This window comes from Hipposideros armiger, unplaced genomic scaffold (genome assembly GCF_001890085.2).
Source record: "Hipposideros armiger isolate ML-2016 unplaced genomic scaffold, ASM189008v1 scaffold_222, whole genome shotgun sequence".
Classification (NCBI taxonomy): Eukaryota; Metazoa; Chordata; class Mammalia; order Chiroptera; family Hipposideridae; genus Hipposideros; species Hipposideros armiger.
The window spans coordinates 2,121,923-2,130,472 of NW_017731572.1; the positions used below are offsets into that span (position 1 = coordinate 2,121,923).

The 8,550-nt window shown below is 46.0% G+C and overlaps 1 protein-coding gene across 3 annotated transcripts in view; it reads left to right on the plus strand.

Moving 5' to 3' along the window:
• Window positions 1-8,550, plus strand: part of GAS7 (growth arrest specific 7) — a 243,007-nt gene that overhangs the window by 56,221 nt on the left and 178,236 nt on the right. The window contains exon 1 of one of the 3 annotated variants that reach the window (XM_019654446.1): window positions 4,257-4,277. The exons of the other annotated variants lie outside the window; for them this stretch is intronic. The gene's annotated coding sequence lies outside the window, so the exon portion shown is untranslated. Of the gene's footprint in view, window positions 1-4,256; window positions 4,278-8,550 lie in introns of those variants that run through there. 3 annotated transcript variants of the gene reach the window in all.

Here is an 8,550-nt window from a genome sequence, read left to right on the forward strand (position 1 = left end):
GTGAGAAGCACATGTTGTACGGTGTGGAAAAACATTATCTCTGTGGCTTTACAAGCCATCGCACAACACAGTGTGTGGGTTTTTTTTTTTTCTTTTTAGAAAAATAATATTACCTTTGTTGCTATGGCATTGTTGTGGGGGTGGCTGATTGGACCCAGACCTGATACAGGCTGGTGTCTGGTGTCCATAGTGATTATCAGACGGCAGCCATGGACTTGCTTTCATTTCTTCCCTAGAGTGAGAGGCTGGCAGGGGATCATTCAGTTGTGACTGTGGGGCACCCTGCCTTCAAAGGGCCACAGGGATGCAGTGGCACCTTGGTTGGAAACAGGACCCTGAAGCTGGGATTTAGGCAGCGGGAGGACAATCCGCAGTCGTTTCCAAGGCTGGATGACAGCCCAGGTTTGCTGAGGTGCAGGGGTTTGGGAACTTCTTCTTGGAGGCTCTGGACCACAGGGGAAGAGACACCTGCAGCACGGAGAGGGAACAGAGGCACCCATGGCACCCCCGGGAGCTCACAGCTAGCATCCTGGGCCTACTCACCTGGCAGGTGCTGTCTTCCCATTGAGGTTGCAGTGTCAGTCAGTGTAGAAGAGGCCTACAGGGTGTGTTTTAATCTTGTTGACTGTGCATACCCAGAAGTGTGTCTTTGTTAATTTTACCCTTAGTCAATAGGCAATATATACATAGATATTTGATGTCTGATCTGATATTTGAAAGGTAACAAGGAATATAGAGTGAAAAGTTGGCTTCCCTTCACTCTTTTTTTTTTTTTTTAAGGAAACTCACTTTAGGTTTTGTTGCTTCTCTTTGTTTCTTTTTTTTTTTTTTTTAAAGATTTTTTATTAGGGAATTGGGGGGATGGGAACAGCACTGGGGAATTGGGGGGAAGGGGAACAGACAAGTTGCTATCTTTTTGTTCTTCAGTCTAGTTGTGGAGGACGTTGCTTCACTGGCCCAAGTTGGCACCATCATTGCGCTCTTCCCGGGCGAGGCAGGTCAGTCGCCGGCTTCTGGATGGCCGCTCACTGCAGCTGCTGGCCGCTCACGCTGGCTGCTGGCCGCTGGCTACACACGGTAGCCCATGGCAACCCACTGCCACAGGGGCTGCAGCCTACGCCGTCGCCGACGACTCATGGCAGCCCAGCTCCAGGATGAGCTGTTGTTCAGCATCTTAGCTGTAGAGGGCATTGTCACTGGCCCTCATATGTGGGATCCGAACCGGGGCCCTCTGGCGTCCCAAGCGAGTTCTTAACCATCGCGCCACTCGGCCGGTCCTTCCCTTCACTCTTGTCTTCTACCTGTCAATTCCCTTCCCCAGAGGCAAACAAGTTACCAGTTTCCTGTGGAGACTTCCAGAAATAATGCAGGCATTTACAAATATATGGGTGTCTTTCTTTTCCTTCACACAAGCGGTATTCCCCTTTCTTTTGCACCTTGCTGCTGCTGCTACTGTTATTAAAAAAAAAAAAATACAAAGATATATTGTGGAGTTTAGTCAATAGTAAGTGCTTCCTCATTCTTTTTAATGCCTTCCTGAACTCATTTCACTGATAGGCATACAGGTTGCTTCTAATCTTTTCCTGTTATATTTACCTGCTGAGGATACCCTTATATGTTCATTCTACACATGGGTGAGTATCTTTGAAGGATCAATTCCTGAAGTCGAAAGGCTGGAGCAAAGATTAGCTTCCCTGTCCACCAGCAATGTCTAGGAGTGCCCGTTTCCCCACAGCCTTGCCAGCAGTGTACTTTCACATTTTTAAATTTTCTGTATGGAAAAGTTTTGTGTCTTTCCTATCAGCTGATTTTCTCTCCCCATCTCTCCTGCACTGTTGCTGACTCCCATGAGGGGCAGTGAGTGGTGGGGTCCCTCCAAGCTCCTGGGGGCCACAGGGAGAGGGCCCTCTGCCCTGCAGACCCTTCCCAGAGCAGTGGTCTAGCCCCTCTGTGGGCTGGCAGATTGTTTTACATGCTTCCAGCTCGCAGGGGAGACCTCCTTTTTGACATTTGAATGTCCTGCTCATGATAACATCACTAGAATCCATTTCATGCATGCTACTCCCTTATCTTTTCCTACTTCTTCCTCTCTCTAATCTCTACCTTCCACCACCACACCCCCAGCATAAGTCCTATCTCAGTTTCCTCACTGCTACTTCTGCTTTTTACTTTCCAAAGAGAGTTGTCCTTTCAGTGAAAAGTCAGACTTCCGGCAAATCTCTCTGGATACCATTCCTAGCTGTGTGTCTTAAGACACATGCTCGAGAAGGAATTCCAGGGTAGGATGGGGTGTGGTGGCTGCATTTCTCTCCCTCTAAGTTTTTCTAGTCGGACGGAGGGCTGGAGGTACAGCTGGAGCCAGGAGTGCTTGGAGAGAGGCAATAAGCCAGCACATCCAGTAGAACTGTGATGTAGGAAATATTCTATATTTGTGCCACCCAATACAGTATAGCCACCAACATGTGGCACTTGAGATATGGCTAGTGTGACTGAGGAACTGGGTCGTTCAATTTTATTTTTAATTCATTTATATTTAAATAGTTAACATGTGCCTCGTGGTTACCATATTGGAAACAGCACAGCTCGAAGCTGTGAACTGTTCAGGATGAGACTAAGAGTCTAAGAAGCAGAGTACATTTGGTCTGTGTTTCTTCAAGTCAAAATACAGCAGCCGTTCTTCCCCAAGGTGCCCAAGCTGGGTGACCTGTCTGTTTTTGGAGCTCATGTATTTCCCCTCTTGGAAACACCATTGGGGTTAGGCTACCCAGGCCCATTAGGGAAGGCCCCAAATTTTAAGTTGGAATATTGGCCTTCCTTGAGGAATTTTCATATCCACAGCAGGCACTTAGTTAGGCCTTGTGGGCACAGAAGTGTTCAAAGCAAGTCAGCCCTGTCCAAGGGGAGCATCTTGTGCTATGTTTCAATACAGGAGTTAAATACAACGCTTGAGTTTGAGAAATCATGATCCTTGTACACTTACAGCTTTACCTTGTTGAAATGGATTAAGAAATACAAATTACCAGTTACAAGAATAGTCACAGGGATGTAAAATAGACCACAGGGAACATAGTCCGTAATATTGTCATAGTTATGTATAGTGTCAGATGGGTGCAAGGCTTACTGGGGTGATCAATTTGTAAGGTATGTAAGTGTCTAATCACTATGTTGTACACCTGAAACTAATATTGTATGTCAACTGTCATTGAAATTTAAATTAAAAAAAAGAACTTTATACCTTGTAGTGTTAAGAAGAGGAGGTGTATTCATTTTCTATTGCTGCTGTCATGAATTGACACAAATTTAGTAGCTTAAGACTACACATTTATTCTTTCATATTCCTGAAGGTCCGCAGTCTGAATTGAGTCTTATGTGGCTAAAACCAAGGTGTCGCAGGGCTGGCTCCTGCTGGAACTCTGGGGGCAATCTGTTTCTTTTCTTTTCCATCTTCTATAGACTCCTTCCTTGGCTCATAGCTGTGCATCTCCTCCCCCTCCCCCCATTTCTGTCCCCACATATAGGCTCCTTCCCTCTTTGCTCTTCTCTCTTCCTCTTATAAGGACCCTAGTGAGTGTATTTAGGCCCCACCCTCATAATCCATCATAACCTCCCCATCTCAAATTCTTAATTTAATGATACCGGCAGAGTCCCTTTTGTCATATAAGTTAACATTTTCAGGTTCCAAGGATTAGGATGTGGATCCATTTGGGGGCCATTTTCAGCCTATCACGGGGAGTGACTTTCAATACCTGACGAAGAGCAAGTTTGTGGTGAGAGAAGGCTGTTAACCAAGGTGGTCACTTCCCAGGTGATATGAATTGGCAGAATTGGCAGAATTTGAGCAACTCATGTTGCAGGTCTGATGTTCTAAAGCAGTGGATCTCAAATGTGGTGGGTTTCTGAGTCACCTAGAGAATGTGGAAAAAGAACAGAGGCCCGGACCCTAGCCTACTTCAGTGAGCCTGGACCTGTGTGTTCTTTACTAGCTTTCCAGGTGATTCTGATCTCAGCGAAGATTGAGAACCATTGCTCTTAGGAAAATCACACGGATTATCTGTTTGTGTGCATGTGAGAGGTGGCACTTCTTGTCTTTTGTGAGTAAGTGCCAAAGCAGGGCTGCAGACAGGAAGTGCTAGAGGAGACCAGAGGAGGGGCCAGTGTCTGCAGAGGAACTGCCACCTGTGCCACACCTGAAAGCGAGAAGGTGCGGCTCCACCAAGAAAGAAGCAGAGAGTGCTAGTGCTACGTGCAGAGGGAGAGACCTCACTAGCAGCACTGAGGTAGGAACAAGTGTGCCACATTTGGGGACATGGAGGCTATCTGGAGCCAGAAGGGGAAGGGGCAGGGGTTTGACTTGACAAGAACAATATTATTAGCAAGATTAACATGCTTGTGTTTCTAGGGGTGACTGGAGGGCAGAGGCAGGATTCTGTTTAGGGGGGGGAGAGGATGAAGGCCTGAACTGGGTGGCGGCGGGAAAATAGAGAAAGGATGCTGGTTATGAGAGATGTAAGAGGAAATAGGAACATGACACGGGTCTAACAGTCAATTAATACTAATTGAGCAGAGTGTGTTGAGCGTTCTACTCCATGGGCATAAGAGGTGGAGCTGGAATGTGGTGGTGAACAAGACAGACAAGGTCCCTGATCGCATAAGTATACTTTGGGGCGAGGTGGCGTCATGAAGTTAGGCAATAACTGACAAACACAGATAAACAAAGCACTAGTTGTGGAGAGTTAAGTCAGTTCCTGTGATTGGGAATAACTAACTGGTGGCTTCTTTAGATTGGGTGTTCAGGGAGGGGCTCTCCGAGGAGGTGATGTTTAAGTTGATGTCTAGATCCAGCCATGGGAAGAGGTGGGGGAAAGGCATTTCAGGCATAGGAGACAGCAAGTGCAAAGGCCATCAGGAAGGACAAAACTTGCTTCATCTAGGGAATGTCCAGAACAGCACCATCCAGAACTTTCTGCCATGATGGAAGTGTTCTGTATCTGAACTAGGCATATGGCCACCAGCCACATGTGACAACTGAGCACTTCAATTGTGGTTAGTAAGAAGTCTAAATTTTATTTTGGTTTTATCTGACTTAAATTTAACTTTAAAATCGTCATACACAGCTAGTGTGTACTGTTATTGAACAGCACAGAGCTGGAAGGTTGGTGTGGCCAGAGAGTGGTATAAAATGACACAAGATGGGGTAGACAGAAGGCAAACTTTCATGCTTTGTGAATTAGGCTAAATAGTTTGGATTTCTGTTTTCTAAGAGGAATGCGAGGTCTTTGGATGATTTCGCTTAAAGGTTGACATAATCTGATGAATGTTTTATAAGTTCGCTCTGGTTGCTATGTGGAGACTGAATTGTAAAGGATGAAAAGTGGAACAAGGAGACCAGTTAGATCACTGTAATAATATAGGGGTGCCTCGGGAACAGGTGGCAGCCGTGGAAATGGAGAAACGTGGGTGGATTTCGGACAAGCTTTGATGGTAGAACTGACTGGAGTGGAGGGGCAAAACTTGACCAGCCTGGGTTAGGATGAATCGTGGTGCCATTTGCTCAAATGAGGCGTGGAGAGCAGGTTTTATTTGATTTTGCTTTGTTTTTGGACGTGAGAAAGATGAGTTCATTTTTTAATTTATTAGAGATTTTTGCTGAACATTCATGTAGAGTAGCCGGGGGGACATGGAGAAAGGTCAGGACTAGAGATATGAATTTAGGGTCATCAGGAAATAGAAGGTGTATAAAGCCATGGGACAGGGTCTGGCCACTAAAGAGAGTGAGTAGATAGAAAAGTGGGGGTAGTGCAGGAGATTGCTGCAACATTTAAGAGTGGACATAGGAGGAAGATCCAGAAAAGAGACTCCTTGAGAAAACAGGTGAGATGCTATGGAAGCCAGGAGAAGCCATGGTTTCCAGAAGGAGTGAATGTTGAATGTTGGTGGAGGGCCAGGGACTCTAGGGAGAGTCCAAGGTGTCACTGGATTTAGTAACAACATGGAGGTCACTGGTGACTGTTGACGAAAAATATCCAGCCTAAGAGGAAACTTATGAGTTTATATGAGCCAAACTGTCAACAATTGCCGGGAAACAAAATCTCAACGGATTGAGAGAACGCTCCGCAAAATGGCAGTTTGCAGTTTATTTTATACATAAAAGCAAAGGAGGACGGGTACATGAAATCCATTGGTGATAGATTAAGGGGGTGAGAGAAAGCAAAGCTGGGAAATCTTTGGGATTGGATAAAAGTACATCAGAGAGACAGGTTCTCCTCCCACACAGGTGAGTGCAGGATAGCTAACAGTTCGCTCTTTACAGCACATAGAGATGGTAATCAGGAGACAAGTATGATAATGAGGAATTTTGCAGTTTCCAGCTCTGGTCGACAAAAGGGTTAAAGATGTTATCTTAGGTACAACAAGACAGCAGACCCACTGAAAAGGCGCAGATTCATTTAAGGAGGAAGCTCAAGATGTGACTTCCCGTGATGGCCCACCTTAGTTAAGAATTTTTATGTTCACACCATCCTCTGTGGTTATTTTCCTTCTCTTGAGCTTGTCAGCTATAACATGTGGCCCCTTTTCCGTCCACATGACATTGGGAGAGCAGACTTAGTGGAGTGGGTATGAGAGCATTAGAGGTAACAAAGTAGAGGTTGTGACTATAAGCAACTCAGTAAAAATATTTTCTGTGATGAGAAGAAAAGGAATAGGCAGGGACTGGAGGACTACGTCAACGGACATTTCTCTCTCTCTCTCACTCTCAAGTTAGGTGTTATGTGCGATAGGTAGAAAGCAGGCAGGTCACTATAATGGAAGGGAAGGCTGAGAATGTGGGCATTGATGTGGGTAGGATGGAATTGGGGCAGTGGGTTGATGAACAGTTCCTGTCAGATTGCTCATGACTTAAGTGAAGCAAGGCCATTATCTGAGAAAGAGTATGAAGTAGTTGTTTTGAAGATGGAAAACAAATCTAAGGTGGCACTACAGCAGGATTGCTAGATGGCTTAAACTGTGCTTCTCAAACTTGAATGTGCAAATGAATCACTTGGGGATTTGTTAAAATGCAGATTCCGCATTTCTAGCAAGTTCCCAGGTGATGCTGATGGTGCTGTCCTGGAATCCGACCACTTTGAGTAGTAAGATTCCACAGAACTTCTGCAATGGGAAGCTTAGGAAGACACAGACTTTCCTAATGTGTCCAGGAGATGCCTAAATTATTTGTCCATTGAAGTTACATTTTGGGCAGAGCAGCAAGAACTGAGTGCTGGGGCTGCTGGTTGGCTCAGGTGGTTAGAGCGCAGGCTTGTAACTCCAAAGTTGTCGGTTCGATTCCCACATGGCCCAGTGAGCTCTGCCCCTCCACAAGTAGACTGAAGACAACAACTTGACTTGGAGCTGAGCTGCCAGTGGGCGGCCAGTTGCCTCAGTTGGTTAGAGCACAGTGCTCGTAACATCAAGGTTGGCCGTTTGATTCTCACATGGGCCAGTGAGCTCTGCCCTCGACAACTAGATTGAAAACAACGACTTGACTTGGAGCTGATGGGTCCTGGAAAAACACACTGTTCCCCAATAAAGCTAGAAAAAAGAAATTAAAAAAAAAAAAAGAATTGAGTGCCTATTTGAGATCTGTGGCCATCCATTTAAAGCAGGTCTTCTCAATGTTAGAATTATCTTTGGAACTTAAGAAAAAAAAAGGCCTAAGGACTTTGATTTTGGTTGAAATTCTGAATTAATTGGTGTAGAGTAGATCCCAGGCACTCTTCTTTTTAAAAGCTCCGCTGGTGATTCTAATGTTTATCCAGGTCTGAGAAGCTCTGGTTTAAAATACCAGGTCAGTGGAATGACCATGGGAGTAGGCCTAATTGGGGTGGAGACAGGACTGCACCTAGGATGTGTGGGCCTCTGTCTATATAAACAATTTGAATCACCCCAAATCAGCATGCCAAGGCTATTCTATGCCCAGTCTTGTATAGTCCCACTGAAGAAATACCGTGTCGGCCAGCTGGAGCGATCTGCTCACCAGGTTGCTTTCAGGAATCTTCACAGGTTCCTGGGATGACCCTATCCGTACACAGTTTGGAGCTCTTTGGGGCATCTGGTCTACCTTATGTTTGGGGTTCATGGGTGGGGGACCCATTTGGGCATGGGGAGGAAGTGGCTCAGGTAGTTCTATCAATCCCTGCTGGTCCCAGGCCCCTTAGAAAATTTCAAAGAAGGCGCTCAAATGGTGGGAACCCTTGAGCCTTGCAGCCTGGTCGTCAACAAGGGTAGAGGAACAAAAAGGTTGAAAAACTGAGAGCACAACTTATAAGATGGACCCTCTCATCCAGTTGCCAAAACTCATGATAGTTATCATGATGACAGTGAGGGACTAAAGAATGTCTTCATGGGCCGGCCGAGTGGCGCGATGGTTAAGAACTGGCTTGGGACGCCAGAGGGCCCCGGTTCAGATCCCACATGAGGGCCAGTGACACTGCCCTCCACAGCTAAGATGCTGAACAACAGCTCAACCTGGAGCTGGGCTGCTGTGAGTCGCCGGCGAAGGCGTAGGCTGCA